Source organism: Leucopleurus acutus, assembly GCF_964270905.1.
Source record: "Leucopleurus acutus genome assembly, chromosome: 10".
NCBI lineage: Eukaryota > Metazoa > Chordata > Mammalia > Artiodactyla > Delphinidae > Leucopleurus > Leucopleurus acutus.
Genome location: NC_139153.1, coordinates 8,030,484 through 8,047,066, shown reverse-complemented (window position 1 = coordinate 8,047,066; position 16,583 = coordinate 8,030,484). Strand labels below are relative to the sequence as shown.

The following is a 16,583-nucleotide window of genomic DNA, read 5'->3' as shown; positions in this document are numbered from 1 at the left end:
ATGTTAGTAGACTTGGCAAGTTATTAACAAAACTCAAACTGTAGGTTCCTTTCTTCCGCTAAATACTATTGCCTTGGAAGCAGGAAAGTGGTTCCTATTTGCCTTTTGACCTCTATTTACTTCTGTAATATTGTAACCCTGCATACCAAAAGTAGGTACCTGCAGTGTGCTAAGTATCTTGCTAAGTTCTCAATGTTATGTTACTTAATTCTCAAAGTAGTGCTATAGGAGTGGCTTACAGATGAACAAACTGAATCAGAGTGATCGCACAACTAGTAATAAGGTGAGTCAACCCTGTATGATTCCAGGATCTTTTCATTATACTGTATTATGTTATTTAAAGAAGACTCCACCAACATAATCTGCACTTTCCTCTCCTCCTGACTTTGGATGTTGCCATCCATCTGTAGTTTTTCCCCTTTTTCCTCTAGGATTCTTTGCCTCAAATTGGATAGCGGTCCTGGATCTGGATAAAGAGAGGAAATTGATGAGGTTTTATTGGACTTTGTCCCCTACTGGACATATTGTAAATTCTGACTTCGAGGGTATTTACCATTCAGTCAGTTACCGGCTTCCATTATTCCAGACTGCCTGCGTTTCAGGAATGGGTGTAGATCAGAGGCCTAGGAATCCCTAGAATTTTTCCCTGAGTTTTGTCTCTACATTTTTCTGAGGTAATGTTTCATAATCTTCTTAAGATTATCACAGAAATCTGTGTTTACTCTTCAAAAAGGTTAAGAACTATAGGCATCCTATGATTTGGTTCCTAAGAGAGCAGCTTGACTCAGTTGATTTCTTCTTCAGCCTGAAGAGGTGCCCCCCTTTGACCTATTGGGCCAAGCAGCAAACCACCACAGAGTCCACCCGTGAACGTACTTGTTTTCTTATAAAGAAATAATCTGTGAATTCTTGTAGTTTTGAAATTTTAAATAATTTTGCTACTAGAAATCAAAACCTACTTGTATCAAATTGGCACAGATGCACACTCAGTTGTGCTTGATAAATCAGTTTTTTCCCAAAGAAAATACCTTTTAAAAAGGAAGTAAAGGACTTCCCTGGTGGCGCAGTGGTTAAGAATCCACCTGCCAATGCAGGGGACACGGGTTCAATCCCCGGTCCGGGAAGATCCCACCTGCCATGGAGCAACTAAGCCCGTGAGCCACAACTACTGAGTCTGCACTCTAGAGCCCATGAGCCACAACTACTGAGCTTGCGCACCTAGGGCTGGTGCTCCACAACTAGAGAAAGCCCGCACACAGCAACGAAGACCCAGTGCAGCCCAAAATTAAAAATTAAAGAAAAAAAAAAGGAAGTAAAAAAGGGAGGCATTAATAATAGGTCTAGAAGTCTGCTAAGACTTCTAAAAGAATTTGAATTTTTGTAGAATAAGGAATGGTATCAAGCTGCTCCCAAACATTTATCTTTAAAACTTATTTTGGCTTGTAAATAAGGATTTTGTTTGAACTGTAATAGACTGATAGTCAAATAAACATTTGTTGTAGGTCCCCCTCAAAGAAAATTTTAGGCCAATAATTGTTTCCTTTGAACAGTACACTAATGTAGAGTTGGTAGGAATTTAATGAGTATGTATGCTCAAATAATAGCTAAGAGGTGTTAAGTTAGAAATCTGCTAGAAAAACTGTAACAAGGTAGTTATACCCCGGATTTTTTTTTTTTTTTTTTTTTTTTTTTTTTTTTGCGGGACTTGGGCCTTTCACCGCCGCGGCCTCTCCCGCTGCGGAGCACAGGCTCCGGATGCGCAGGCTCAGCGGCCATGGCTCACGGGCCCAGCCGCTCCGCAGCATGCGGGATCCTCCCGGACCGGGGCACTAACCCGCGTCCCCCGCATCGGCAGGCGGACCCTCAACCACTGCGCCACCAGGGAAGCGCCCCCAGATAAATTTTTAATATAAATACCAAGGCAAATGGAGAGCCTGCGTCGTGGGCTTCCTTCTTGCTTTCATGTACAGATGGGGGAAGAGTTGGAGTTTAAAACATGAAACACAAACTTAAGTCTTAGTGGATTCTTAAGAAATCCTAAGTTCATTGAAGAGCCATGGGTCATGTAATTTTTTTCACAATTCAGGGTTGAATGTAAAGACATCTTTGCTTTAACAGGGGGCCTTATGGTGGTTTGGCCCAAGAGGTCAAAGAAAGGCACCTTCTTAGGCAGGGATTTTGTTTGTTTCCCTTTTTTTTTCACTTTTAGTAAGTATCATCTGATACATTTATCAGAGTATAAATTGTTTAGTCCTGTCGTGGCTAAATGTTAATAGATAATGGTCCTTAAGGGCATAAATGAAAGGCTCTTGTGCAGAAATATTGTCAGTTCTCCATAATTATTATTATTATTATTATTATTTTTTTGCGGTACGCGGGCCTCTCACTGTTGTGGCGGAGCACAGGCTCCGGGCGCGCAGGCTCAGCAGCCATGGCTCACGGGCCCAGCCGCTCCGCGGAATGTGGGATCTTCCTGGACTGGGGCACGAACCCGTGTCCCCTGCATTGGCAGGTGGACTCTCAACCACTGCGCCACCAGGGAAGCCCCATAGTTATTATTCTTGGGCACTGGTGCTTTGTGGGCCAGGAGCCCCAATTGCAAAGGATCTAATGTGTTGACAAATGCAGGGTTTTTTGTTTTTGTTTTTTGTGTTTTTTTTTTTACTGTACTTTCCTAGTCAGCAGATAATCTTCTTTGCCCTTTTTTTGAGGCTAAAATTCTGAGAGATCAAGGTGTCGGCAGGGGTGGTTTCTCCTGAGGCCTCTCTCCTTGGCTTGCAGATGGTCAGTCTCTTGCCTCTTCGTATGGTCCTTCCTCTGTGTGTGCATGTCCCTGGTGTGTTTTGTGTGTCCAGATTTTCTCTTGTAAGGACACCAGTTATGTTGGATTAGGGCCCACCTTAATGGTCTTATTTTTTTAATTTTTTTTTGAGGTTTAATTGACATTAGTTTCAGGTGTACAACATAATGATTTCATAATGATTTGTATATGTTGTGAAATGATCACCATAATAAGTCTAGCTAACATCCCTCACCTTAGTTACAACTTTTTCTTCTTGTGATGAGAACTTTTAAGATCTACTCTCTTAGCAACTTTCAAATGTGCAATACAGTATTAACTAGTCACCATGCTACAGATTATACCCCCATGATTTATTTATTTTACAACTGGAAGTTTCTACCTTTGACCCCCTATAGCCATTTCTTCCACCCCCCAAAATTTTTGCAGTTTTAAAAGCTATCCTCATACCCAAAAAGATTGGGAACCACTGCTCTGAAGTTATTAGTGGTGGTCTACAAGGGATTTGTCAAAATCTAGGGCATAGGCTTTTTTTTTTTTTTTTTAAGTCTTAGTTTTTATACTGGTTACCAGGCACTGGAAAAGGAAATACCATATTCAAAAACAGTAATGTTGAGCATTTAGAAATATTTTACTTAGGAAAAAAATAAGTTTATACATAGAAAATGTTTTAACAAAAAAGAAAAATAGAAGCTAAATCCTAAGATGCTTTATGTTTTACTCCACTTTGTTCAGTGGTAGAATTCTGGGCTTTGCTTAGGGTCAGACTCTGACAGGACAGGAAAAGCAACAGAGATGATTGAAAGAGACAATAAAATAACTGGGAAATTTTAACGTAGTATATGGTTGTGATTATATTTTGCATGAGAATTTGGAGCAACTTTACTGTACCAGTTGTATTCATTAAAAAGTACTGTTTTGTCCGTGTCCTGGGGCTAGTTTATTGTTAAGTATTAATTAACGAATGAGAATTTTGGCCCAAATACAGCTGAAGGGTTTACTGAAACTGAATTATGAGGGTTTTTATTTTTATTGGCTATGCCACGCAGCTTGTGGGATCTAAGTTCCCCAATCAGGGATTGAACCCAAGCCCTCGGCAGTGAAAACGCAGAGCCCTAACCACTGGACCGCCAGGGAATTCTCTGTATCAAGGTTTTTAAATTATTTTCATATTAAGATCTCCAGAGAATAATTTTACAATCCATAAGTTAAATATTTTTGATGTTTTTCATGATGAGAACTCTTACAAGTTTCTGCATCTCATAACAAATTACTAGCTAGTTGGTCCAGAGATGTTCATCCTCTTGGACTTCTAGGGAAATGATGTATTTACCATTCCAAAGATTTCATTTTACCCAGTAAGCTACTATATGAGTAAATGTAGGCTAGTTTTTGGCTTAGGTAAAACAATGTACATCAGTGTTTCTTTGAGTTGATCATTGTCTTACATCACTGTTACTTTTTAAATTACAAATTATCTTGAGTTTAGTTTTATTGTTATCAGTATAGCTTATGGAGGGTAGTTTGGTAATAGAATGTGTTGGTATATATTTGCATTGGCATTGATTTGGGCCTATTTTCCACTAACTGGATCTTAAGATATCTTTGCTTTGTGGTTTATATAGGTATCAGCTATATATATTCCCAAATGTTTCTGTTCTGTGACACTCACCATTATTAGTGAGTTATTTTTTGGCTGGAAAGTATGCTTCCATTGAGTATGTGAGCTTTTTTAACCCTAAGTTAGTCATCAGCCTAAGGTTCTAGTACTCTTAAGAAACTGCTCATTAAAAAGAACAGCTGGCTAGCACCTCAGATATGATCCATTGCTAGTGTGATGTTACAGTCCTTATCTTTTCTTTTTTTTGACTCAAAACCAATTTTTTTTTCTTTTCTAACATCTTTATTGGAGTATAATTGCTTTACAATGCTGTGTTAGTTTCTGCTTTATAACAGAGTGAATCAGCTGTACATATACATATATCCCCATATCTCTTCCCTCTTGCATCTCCCTCCCTCCCACCCTCCCTATCCCCCCCCCCAGGTGGTCACAGTCCTCTATAATGCATTGGTTTATCACACTTAACTGCTTCCAGCTGTTTCTTCTGTTTTTTATCCATTTTTACTTATTGACACATAGCATATACAAATAAGAATGCTATGTCAGAGATGTGGGTCGTGTGTATGCTTGTACTTAACTCTGCTATAAGGAAAAATTTGCATTCCCAAGAACACAAGAAATTTTGTTATCAACAAACTCAGATAAAAAAATTGCTTACTGGGACTTCCCTGGCAGTCCAGTGGTTAAGACTTTGCCTTCCAATGCAGTGGGTGCAGGTTTGATCCCTGGTTGGGGAGCTAAGATCCCACATTCCTCAGGGCCAGAAAACCAAAACAGAAGCAATATTGTAACAAACTCAATAAAGACTTTAAAAATAGTCCATATCAGGGCTTCCCTGGGGGCTCAGTGGTTAAGAATCCACCTGCCGATGCAGGGGACATGGGTTCAAGCCCTGGTCTGGGAAGATCCCACATACCGCGGAGCAACTAGGCCCTTGCCCCACAACTACTGAGCTTGCGTGTCTGGAGCTTGTGCTCCGCAACGAGAGGCCGCGGCAGTGAGAGGTCCGCGCACCGCAATGAAGAGTGGCCCCTGCTCGCCTCAACTAGAGAAAGCCCACACACAGAAATGAAGATCCAACACAGTCAAAAATAAATAAATAAATAAAAATTAAAAATATAATAATAATTGCTTACTGGGACTTCCCTGGCAGTCCAGTGGTTAAGACTTTGCCTTCCAATGCAGGGGGTGCGGGTTTGATCCCTGGTGGGGGAGCTAAGATCCCACATGCCTCAGGGCCAGAAAACCAAAACAGAAGCAATATTTTAACACACTCAATAAAGACTTTAAAAATGGTCCAGGGCTGGGCTTCCCTGGTGGTGCAGTGGTTGAGAATCTGCCTGCCAGTGCAGGGGACACGGGTTCGAGCCCTGGTCTGGGAAGATCCCACATGCCGCGGAGCAACTAGGCCCGTGAGCCACAACTACTGAGCCTGCGCGTCTGAAGCCTGTGCTCCGCAACAAGAGAGGCCCGCGCACCGCGTTGAGGAGTGGGCCCTGCTCGCCGCAACTAGAGAAACCCTGCGCCCAGAAACAAAGACCCAACACAGCCAAAAATAAATAAATTTTTTTTTTTTTAAAAAAATGGTCCAGGGCTTTGCTGGTGGCACAGTGGTTGAGAGTCCACCTGCTGATGCAGGGGACACGGGTTCGTGCCCTGGTCTGGGAAGATCCCACATGCTGCAGAGCAGCTAGGCCCGTGAGCCATGGCTGCTGAGCCTGCCCGTCCGGAGCCTATGCTCCGCAACGGGAGAGGCCACAACAGTGAGATGCCCATGTACCGCAAAAAAAAAAAAAAGGTCCATATCAGGGCTTCCGTGGGGGCTCAGTGGTTAAGAATCCGCCTGCCAATGCAGGGGACATGGGTTCAATTCCTGGTCCAGGAAGATCCCACGTGCCACGGAGCAACTAAGCCCGTGCGCCACAACTACTGAGCCTGTGCTCTAGAGCCCACGAGCCACAACTACTGCAGCCCGTGCACCTAGAGCCCGTGCTCCGCAACAAGAGAAGCCACTGCAATGAGAAGCCCACGCACCGCAACGAAGAGTAGCCCCCGCTCGCCATGACTAGAGAAAACCCGCCCGCAGCCATAAATACGTAAATAAATAAATAGATAAATAAATGAATCTATTAAAAAATTGTCCATATCAAATTTAAAAATTGCTTACAGTATTTGTTTTTTGGGGTTTTTTTTTTGGCTACACGGCTTGTGGGATCCTAGTTCCCCAACCAGGGATCAAATCTGTGTCTCCTGCAGTGGAAGAGTGGAGTCCTAACCACTGGACCACCAGGGAATTCCCAGTAGTTTTTTTTTCCTAAAAGAAAAAGATTGACATTTTTAATAGTTATGTGTGTATAACTGTAAAGCCTAAACATTACTCAGCAAATCAATTGATGAATTACGTTACGTTTTTATCCATTTTCACTTTTGCCTTGGAATGATGGTCTTTCTTTCCCTGTCACTGCCACCTGTCATTATAAGCCAACCACTCTCACCATATTTATAATAAACAAGGGATAACTTTATTCAGCAAATGTAATATGTACAACTGATATTTCTGGGATTTGCTTTAAAATAATCATGTAGAAGAGGAAAGATTATAGATAAAATAAGATTGGCTATGAGTTGGTTGTTGATTAAAACTCGGTAGTCTGTGAGTTCATTACAGGGTTTTCTCTGGTTTTGTATTTGTTTGAAATTTTTCATAATAAAGTTTTTTTAAGATGCAAAAAAATAGCATATCAGACAAGATAAGTAGTGTGAACAAAATTTTGAAGGAAAAGAAACAGATGAATAGCTAATTAACAAAGGTGGTTTTCCATTCAGGCAAAGGAGTTTGAACTAACCCAGTAGGTATTAGGTAGCCATTATAGGTTTCTAATAGTAGAATGATAATGGTCATAGTTATTTAGCGTCATGGGAGAATGAAGAGTAGATTGAAGGGTTGAGAACTCAGGAGAGCAGTTCACTGCAACGTTGAAATCATAAGGAGGTGAGTAGTGTTGGTGAATGGATGGATAAAAGACAATCTGTGAAATATTCAGAGGAGAAAGAATACCTCTGCATCTACGCTGTCAGTCAGGTGCTAGTGCCAGCTCAGCGAAAAGGAGAGGTTTTTTGCCTCATTGACCCAGGACTTAGATTTGAACCATGTCTGGTGTCATAGTGGAGTATATACCAAATGATTTGTAGCTACGTTACAAATTTAGTCAATATTTTGGCGCTCTGTCTTTTAGTAAGTCAATATTGACAAGCTTCTTGTAGTTTCAAACTTTTTTCTCTTTCTGAAGGTAATTAAAAATGGAAGGCATCATATATACTACTGAGGCAGAACTGCTAGAACAGAGTTTTGATAGCTTATTTGAAACTGAAGAGCTCAAATCAACAGATGCCAGCTAGATGGCTAGCATTTGTTTTTTCATTACTGGGAAAAGAAATTTAGAGCTTGGCACTGCATTCTATTAAATGAATTTAAAGTTATGTCATGGGACAACCATAAGAAAATACTTCCGTTGTGTAATGGTGCCTTATCTAGGTTTTACTTTGAAGATCCCATCCCAAGTTTAGTGAAAAAGCAACTGAGATTTCCTACTTAGTATAAAAGAATTTTAGAGGACATCCAGTACATCCAGTCAGTAGTCTTAAAAGTGTATCACAGAAATGTTGAGAATTTGCAATTAACTTTCATTTTAGGGTTTTCTTGTAGGCTGTAGAGAGTCTTCTAAGGAAGAAACTCTATGAGGAATGTTAGAATTGAAATTATTTTGAACCTTACGGGAAAATGTAGCCTTCCCACTATGTTTGTAGCAGTGTAAAATGGCTTTAACTTTCTGGAGGGTGGTTCGGCATCACTACTAAATGTGCTCATGCCCTTCTAGCAGTTCCACTTCTAAGACTGTGTCCTAAGGAATTGTTTATACACATGTATAAAGAAAGGCATATGTACATGTACATGTCCATTCAGTGCAGCATTGTGTATATTATGGAAAATTAGCAACAATCTAAACATTCTCATGCAGAGAATTGATTTAAATTATAGTGCATCCATAGGATAGAATACAGTGCTGTCTTTTTTTTGTTTGGCTGCATTGGGTCGTCGTTGCGGTGCACAGGCTTCTCATTGCGGTGGCTTGTTTTGCGGAGCATGGGCTGTAGGCGCACGGGCTTCAGTAGTTGTGGTGTGTGGGCTCAGTAGTTGTGGCTTGCAGGCTCAGTAGTTGTGACACACGGACTTAGTTGCTCCATGGCGGTTGGGATCTTCCCAGACCAGGGCTTGAACCCCTGTCCCCTGCATTGGCAGGCGGATTCTTAACCACTACATCACCAGGGAAGCCCCAGTGCTGTTGTTTAAGAGGAAGAAATAAATTTTGTACATGTGCATATAGAAAGATGTCCAAAACTTACTACTAAATGAGCAAAGCTGATTAAAGAAAAGTAGGGTTCTCACTTTCATCTTTGGGGAACTTTGGGAAGTGGAATTATGTGAGAATTTCACTTCTACTTTTTATGCGTTTGTAATGTTTGTATATTTTTATAAGCATTTATTATTTCTCAGTAAGTCAATAAAGATACAGCTATTGGTCAGGAGAGGATCCCCGTTGTGCATATCAGAATTATTAAGCTTTAAATTCCTTTACTGCTAGATACTTAGCCACCTGGTCTGTCAAATAATCACAGAACACATATAGTCAGCTTCTGTTTGTCTGTGTTTTGAAGGTTCTTGCTGCCCATTGTTCTTTATTCTTCTTCATTCTTAATAGAATTTTTCATGAGACCAATCAGTGAAAAGTTTTGTCTAAACAGTTTAAGAGATTTATAAAAGAATCTGTTTCTGTACCCCTCTGTGTCATTGCTAAAAGATGGAGTGGTTTGGGGTTTTCTTTCTTTGGGGGTAGGGTGTTGTTTTCACTTCAGGATGACTCATAAATTGTAGAAACACACTTCAGGATTTTCTTTTCCCTTCATGGTTGTGAAGATGCAATACTTTGGCACACAGGCAAACAGAAAGAGTTTTTGCAAAGTGCCTACCCTCTTCTACTTGGATAAGAGAAACTTTATTATTTTGGGGGGAGCGGGGGCTGCGTTGGGTCTTTGTTGCTGCATGCGGGCTTTCTCTAGTTGCAGCGAGTGGGAACTACTCTTCATTGTGGTGCATGGGCTTCTCATTGTGGCTCCTCTTGTTGCGGAGCACGGGCTCTAGGTGCGTGGGCTTCAGTAGTTGTGGCTCGCAGGCTCAGTAGTTGTGGCTCACAGGCTCTAGAGCACAGGCTCAGTAGTTGTGGTGCATGGGCTTAGTTGCTCTGCGGCATGTGGGATCTTCCCAGAGGAGGGATCGAACCTGTGTTCCCTGCGTTGGCAGGCGGATTCTTAACCACTGTGCCACCAGGGAAGTCCCAAGAGAAACATTTTAAAATAAAACTTAAGATCGTTTTTATACGTAGTAGAGTTACATGAGTAGTTACTCACTTCATGATTGTTGAATGAACGAATGAAGAAAACCCTGACAAATCTAGGTAATATAAATCCCAAGAGAGCCAGGAATGTTAATCTGGACTTGTTTGTCTAACGTAGTACCAACAATAATTGGTGCTTAATTTTTTAAAATTTTCTTTTAGGGAATTCCCTGGTGGACTATTGGTTAGGACTCTGCGCTCTCACTGTGGAGGGCCGAGGTTCAATCCCTGGTTGGGGAACTAAGATCCCACAAGCTGCTCAGCAGCCAAAAAATATATATTTTTTTCTTTTAATTCAAATATTGCTATCTAAAGTTAGTAGTGATTACTTTAATAAGTAGAACCTATCCATTAAAATCCTAATTTTCTTCTTAACTCCACTACTGTGTGTGTGACTTCTTATAAGTTAACACTTTTATAGCTCTGTTTCTTCATCTATAGAATAATGAATTAGACTCTGAACTTGAAACTCTAAATTTCTTATCAACTGGAGAAATTTTGCCTAAACTACTGAAAATATAAAGATATCAATTCCTTATAAATATGTATGTCTCACTTTGTCTGGAGTAAGTAAACATGGTTCCCATTCAGGGTTTGAAAATGAAAAAAGTATGGATTTAGAGGAGGCAGACACAGAGGTAGGAGAGGTTCTTTTCCGATCTAGTATGGAACATGGCTCTAAAGCATGATCAGAGGCTTCAAACACAGTAGGACAAAACCTTTAGAAAGTCTTTAGAATATAGCTCTTTAAAGAGGTAAATCGAAGTTCATTGAGGGTATCATCTTTATTTGACACTTAGAAACCTAAAATTTTCCTAACTGATTATTGTTAAGGGCAGAAAGAGTCTGTGCATCCTTGGTTAGTTTAGCAGTAAATATCTGTTTATCATTGTTAAATGAGTTGTAAATAAAATATTTCTTTTTCTTCACTGTCATCTTAAAATAATTTAAGATTTAGTTTCGTTATTTATAGAGTGTACTCTTATTCTGTTACTCACCCCCCTTCCTTCCAAGCACAATGAAGTATGTCTTCGCCTCTATAATATTGCCATTATTGAAGTATTTCATGGGGAAAGAAATTCTTACTATGGACTGAAATAGGATTTTTTTTTAATTGGGTTTTAATTACCTCCTACTCTAGTAAGTTTAGAGCTTTTGTAGACATCAGTTTATTGTGCCAAGCCCAGTAGCCCCTAGAGGGAGTATAAATTTAGGCAAAGGAGCCAAGGGATAAACAGGTGTTGAAGGAGAAGAGGTGGGAGAAAAGCAAAACTTTATCTTGGCTCTGAATTACTAAATAACGATGTTTCTTTAGTCTCTCTTAATTGTTTATCCCAACACGTTTGTCTTTTCTTCTCTTCAGCCCTGAATTTCTAGATCCTTTGCCTGTATTAACTTGCTTCAGATCATAAGCCTAACTTATAACTTACACTACCCCAAGTACATGAACTTTTCCCCAGATCTCTGAGCTCTTTCTCTTTTCTTAGAGTACATCTCTTATTTTCCAATAATTCTTATTTATTTCTTCTAATGCTTATCACTTCTCTCTCCTATACTTTTCTTTTTTTGCATGTTTCTTACATATCCTTTTCTCACACGGTTTATTTTACTTTAGCAAAATTGAAATATACACTGTTAGAGATGAGTGAAAATAATTTTTAGCCACATTCAGATTATTAGTAGCACCTCCTCTTTGTTTACGTATATTTTAAAGTTCCAGAGAGCCACTTAAATTATTATTTGCTACAAACACTAGTCTATGTGCACCTATGTCAGCAGTACAGGTATTATTCTTTCTACTGTACACTGAGAAAACCGAGACATTGCATGAATTGCCCAAGTCAGTGTCACGATTCACAGAAATTTAGAGCAGGAGGAAACCCAGTGAAGATTTTACTTTGAGGAACTTAAGTCTCATCTATAAAAAGTGATTTTTCAGAAATCACCAGACTAATTAAGTTGTAGGCTAGAACTCAAATTTCCTAACTCCTAATACAGTACTTTTTCCTAACATACATTTTCTCCTCCCAAGATAAAAAGCTTTATGTTAAACAGTACAACGGCAGTGTTTTTCCTCAATATCTCAGTTTGGGTGGGAAATGGAAGATAAGCGTATAATGCAGCTGCCACATTAGTTCTCAGGCAAGTTGGTTGTGTAGCTAAATGTACATATATATTTACTGCTTTCTTAAGTGTTATGTGATTTAAAAATTGAGGATATAAACATACAAAAAAGTCTTCTAATATTCTCTCTGTCTTCCCTTTTTACTGTTTAGTCATTCAAAAGTAGGAAATTTAAGTATAGAAGTATTTAAGAATAATCTCAACTTACATGTATAACAAAATTTTGAATAATCAGTAGATTCAGAAGTTGAATCTTAAAATTAGTGGTTATTTTCTTTTAACCCTTATTGAAAATTTTTCTGACTTTTTTTCCATCTTAATTGTGTTGAATTTATTCATTTATTGGCCTATTAAAAATTTTTACTGCTTCAGAGTTATTCTGTATATCTGTTGATTTTTATTAATAGTTTAAATATCGGGGTAGTAGATTGGGCTGAACATATTGATTTCAGAATACATTTTAGAAGCTTGTGTTTATAGTGAATCCCAGTTTAAGGGTTATTGCTTTCAAAAAGAAGAAATTTGGGCTTCCCTGGTGGCGCAGTGGTTGAGAGTCCGCCTGCCGATGCAGGGGACACGGGTTCGTGCCCCGGTCTGGGAAGATCCCATATGCCGCGGAGCGGCTGGGCGCGTGAGCCATGGCCGCTGAGCCTGCGCGTCCGGAGCCTGTGTTCCACGACGGGAGAGGCCACAACAGTGAGAGGCCCGCGTACCGCAAAAAAAAAAAAAAAAAGAAGAAATTTGGTTAATTGTCGCATCTGGCTAGTTGGAGTTTAGAGAAATGAGGTTTCTTGTATACAGAGTCTTTTATTTAGTATGCAAGGCAGGAAAAAATCCTAATAATTTCATAACAATACTGTGTGAACAACCTGATACCAAAGCTCTGAAAAAGAAACCAGGCCTAGGAGATGAGGAGTCTAGGGAGGATTTTTTCTTTTTTTTTTTTAAATATTTATTTATTTATTTGGTTGCGCCAGGTCTTAGTTGCCGCATGCGTGTGGTTTCTAGTTCCCTGACCAGGGATCGAACCCGGGCTCCCTGCATTGGGAACGTGGAGTCTTAACCACTGTGCCACCAGGGAAGTCCCCTTGGGAGAATTTTTAGGTGGAGGATGTTTTAGATTCTAAAATAGTAAGTTGTGGCTAATAGGATGAAAATAATCATTAACCCTCTTAAAAGATCTGAAGTAATATTACTGCCCTTGAGAAAAGTGGGCATTGCAAACTGATATTACTCAGCCTACCTTTTGTGTCAGCCTAAGCAAGAAGAGATTTTTCTCTTTTTCTGTAACACCTGCCTATTTTTAACATATTGAGTTTCACATAATTTCAAAAATGTCTAAAAATACACCTTTCTGGCCCTGAATTAGTGAGTGTACATATTTGTCTTTACTTTGAAATCTCATAATTGGGCCCTAGATTGCAGAGTGAATTTAAAACTTAGGGAATCCACTACATCCCCAAACATTTTTTTTTTATAAGAAGGGGAGAAAAGTGTAAAATTTCAACGTAAATACCTTGCTGTTAGCTTGAGAATTCATAAAAATAAAAATAATCTCAGTGTTTTCTTTCAAATGTAATGATAGAGGATAGATATTATAAAGCCACAGGAACTTAAAAGGGACATTTTGAGAAAATGGCGTGTTTGTATATATCTAAATATATATTCACTAACATTTTGTCAGAGATCAAAACTGAGGAAGAAATTTGACTTTCTGGTGGTTTGTGAGAGAGTTGATCAGAGATTGCTTCTTGGCTAAGTTGCTGTCTGCATAGGCTGTTAACAATTGTTTCTCTGGCAGCAGATCTTGTTCATCAGGATTGCATCATTTCTGGGAGAACGGCCAAGGTCCACAGCCACAGTACAAAGACTGTCTGAAGCATATGAGGCCTGTTCTTTTTCTGAAGCGGCACTCCTCTTCCTGCCAGTCCTCTTCACAGGATTACTGAAGCAGACTTGTTCTGAATTTCTTTCATCGGATTGGCTGTTTATTGGACTCTTGTCTCCCAGCTGCTTCCGGCTCACCTGGCTGATGCAATTTCTTTTTCTGAAATCTCTGTTGGAGTTGTTCTTAAAACACTTTTTGTCTGTTTTCTCTGAGAGTGACCTGACAGATCACATGGGTCTTGTGCTTTCAGCAAGTCATATAGAGAAGAGACTGTCAGAATGGCAGATACAGAGACTATTGACCATTTCTGAATTCAATTTAAAAGACTGGGGTAATTATAAACTATTTCTGGCACGTTCTTAAAAGCCTTTTCCTTAGAAACTATATGTAAATGGTGACTTCTCAAAAGAGTACTCAGTACTGGGAGTCAAGCTGGTTCTGCTTCTGAGTCCAAGAACTTAACTACAGTTCCTGGGGGTCTGATGGATTGTAGTTAAACTGAAATGAAATTGAAATTCCGATGCATTCATTTTCCCCCTACTGTATACTCATGTGCTTATTTCTCTTTTTACTCCTCTCCATTTTTCTTTCTTATTTGTTGTTGCTAAAGGAGTCTGTTTCTTCCTTGGTGTAATTTTTTTCTTCCTTCCATTTACTGTTACCTTCATACCTTTTATTTTTACAGTTCTGAGCATGCTCTTTTAAAATTGTTTCTAAAGAATAGTTTATTTTCCAATTTTTAATAAAAAGTTAGAAATCCATAAGATATCAACATAAAGAACATTTACTCTCTACTGCTTGGTAACTGGAATCTCACACACAACTCTTTTCACATATATGATATAACATTTCAGATGTTGAAACTCCTTTCTGGCTAATGTTAAATTTGACTTTTTACCCCCCCAAGTCCTATGTCATCACCTATTTTCCTTTTCTTTTTGGAGTGTAGAAAGCTAATTAAAGCTCTGTTTTCTACATGCTTTCCATTGTGTAGATGACCACAAATGGATTCCCTCTTGTCACTCTTTCTGTAGTAGGACAAGAGGGTAGGGGGAAGAAAGGACTAATATGAACTCTAATAGATCATGGTAGGTCCCTGTCTGACTGGAGACTAAATCTGACATTTGATTAAAGAAAAGCCTCCGAATTTAAGAATGGGTCAGAGGAGGAGAAAAGCACCTCCTAGGAGAGATAAAAAGAAGGAATCCTTTGGGAAATGGGAGAGAATTCTGATTTGAAGGAAAGAAAAGGATTACACCCAGAGACAATATATATCACTTCTTAACTCAAATAGACAATTGCCTTTTCTACCCTTTATTTAGGTTCTGGCTTTACAGGAAAATAAGATAACAAGGTTAAAGGACAAAGATACCGTACTAAATGGAACAATTACCGTTAAAATATTATTTCTGTAGAATTCTATTCCATGTGTCCATCTGTGTTATTTCTTTCTATACTAATTTGCTTCTCAACTTTTTCTAGGTCTTCAGAACTACTGGCAGATAATTTTGGGGGACTTCATATTCAGAGGTCTATAAAAAGGTGACTGCACCAAGTAAATTCTTTTAATTTGTTTTAATTTTTGTACTTCAATGAATGCTAAAAACTATAATTTTGATATGAGTGATCATAATTTATTCAGCAAATATTCTCAAATACCCTCTATGTGCCAGGTGCTGTTGTAGGCTGTGGAACTACAACAGAGGATAAAATACAAAAATCCTTGTTCTCATTGAGTTTTTACTTTGGTAGGAAGAGAGACAGACAAATTAACAAGTAAAAGATACTTTGAAACTGTTCCACCTAGAGATTTTAATTCTTATCAATTCTTTCTAGGACATATCTCCAACTATGTGATAAATTAGTAACTGCTATAACTACTAAGCTTGGTAAACTATAGTAGGAGCCTATTGTCTTGTCTTATAAAACCAGGGTAATTACAGTAAAATACTGCATATAGATGATCTGTTAGAAGTTTTTCAGTTAACATTTATTTATTTATTTATTTATTTTCAGTTAACATTTTAATAGCTACATTTTGCATGTTATTTAGGAAAGGAACTAGTCTTGGGGTCATATGAGAAATTAGGTTTTGTTATCTTTTTTTTTTTTAATTAAAAACACCCAATATTATAAGAGTATTATTTGGAACAGGATAACCAAGCTAATCCAAAATGCCTTCATCAGAAGAGTGGAAGAGGTCATGTAAAATTACACAAAAGGGAAATGGAAGAATTCATGAAAGTAATTAACTACTTAATCTTTCTTAAAGTTATTTTTCAACTATCCAAATTAGCTGGGTTGAGATTTCATTAAGGAATGTATTAATCACTTACTCATTTATTAAGGAGGTATTATCTGAAGTGATTTTTCCATCTTTTCCTTTTAGTATATCTTTTTTTGACTCAGAAAAATAACCTCTGTCAGCTTAGTTTTGTAAATTTTCTTTTATCTAGACACCTACATTTTTTTATGGGCATATAACAGTAATGGCTATGACAGAGGATTTTTTAATGGTGTTGAATAATTGGTAGTGAGGGGTTCTTTACTGAAATACAACACACGATTCAGATTCCTGTATTGGTCAAGGTAGTAGTATGCTCATTATTGACTCTGTTCTGGTTATTTAGCCAAGTAGCCTCTGGACTTTTTTTTTTTTTTTTTTTTTTTTTTGAGAATTATGCAGTGATACCAAAT

At 38.5% G+C, this 16,583-nt stretch overlaps 1 protein-coding gene across 9 annotated transcripts in view; it reads left to right on the top strand.

The window, feature by feature from the left end:
• The window catches only part of SETD5 (SET domain containing 5), an 82,470-nt gene that overhangs the window by 19,451 nt on the left and 46,436 nt on the right, over positions 1-16,583 (top strand). For 8 of the 9 annotated variants that reach the window (XM_082847198.1, XM_082847210.1, XM_082847205.1 and 5 more), the window contains exon 2: positions 15,369-15,428. The gene's annotated coding sequence lies outside the window, so the exon portion shown is untranslated. Of the gene's footprint in view, positions 1-14,587; positions 15,429-16,583 lie in introns of those variants that run through there. The other variant, XM_082847203.1, reaches the window with a different exon arrangement.